General features: G+C 43.3%; 1 protein-coding gene across 1 annotated transcript in view; it reads right to left on the reverse strand.

Annotated features, from left to right (window-relative positions):
* Positions 1-522, reverse strand: part of POLR2I (polymerase (RNA) II (DNA directed) polypeptide I, 14.5kDa) — a 29,386-nt gene that overhangs the window by 6,456 nt on the left and 22,408 nt on the right. The gene's annotated exons all lie outside the window — the stretch shown is intronic.

The following is a 522-nucleotide window of genomic DNA, read 5'->3' on the forward strand; positions in this document are numbered from 1 at the left end:
ATAAATGAATTTAGTCTCAAACAGGATTCCCATCAAAGTTTACAATTTATTAAATGAATAAAGGCAAGCAAACATGGCAAGAGCCTCTGCTCTACCAACACACGCACTGTGAAAAACAACCCAGCTTCTTTTATAGTCTAACATTAGTTACATATTCATACTAGGCGTGTCCTTCCAAAAGACTCTCCACCTCCTGGTTGTGTGGGTGCAGTAGTTCTCCTAGAAACTTCTTAAACTCTCCTCATTGGCTGAGGGTCTTCTATACAACGTATCTCCGACCAAGCTCTCCACTGCTCGGGCCAGACAGCAGACAACCTGTGCAACAGCCGACACCCTGCACAGCACCAGCTGCCATCACCAGAACCCAAACAAGTTCACAACAGACACCTCCCCCTCAACAAATGCATATAACAAATTGCTTACACACCGTTACTCTAATACACCCTCTATTTATACATATTAAAGATCACCCCGTTCATAACCTCGCTTAATACTATGATAAATGCCTCAGTTCTCCCCTAG

This window comes from Haliaeetus leucocephalus, unplaced genomic scaffold, assembly GCF_000737465.1.
Source record: "Haliaeetus leucocephalus isolate CR32 unplaced genomic scaffold, Haliaeetus_leucocephalus-4.0 Scaffold227, whole genome shotgun sequence".
Taxonomy (NCBI): Eukaryota; Metazoa; Chordata; class Aves; order Accipitriformes; family Accipitridae; genus Haliaeetus; species Haliaeetus leucocephalus.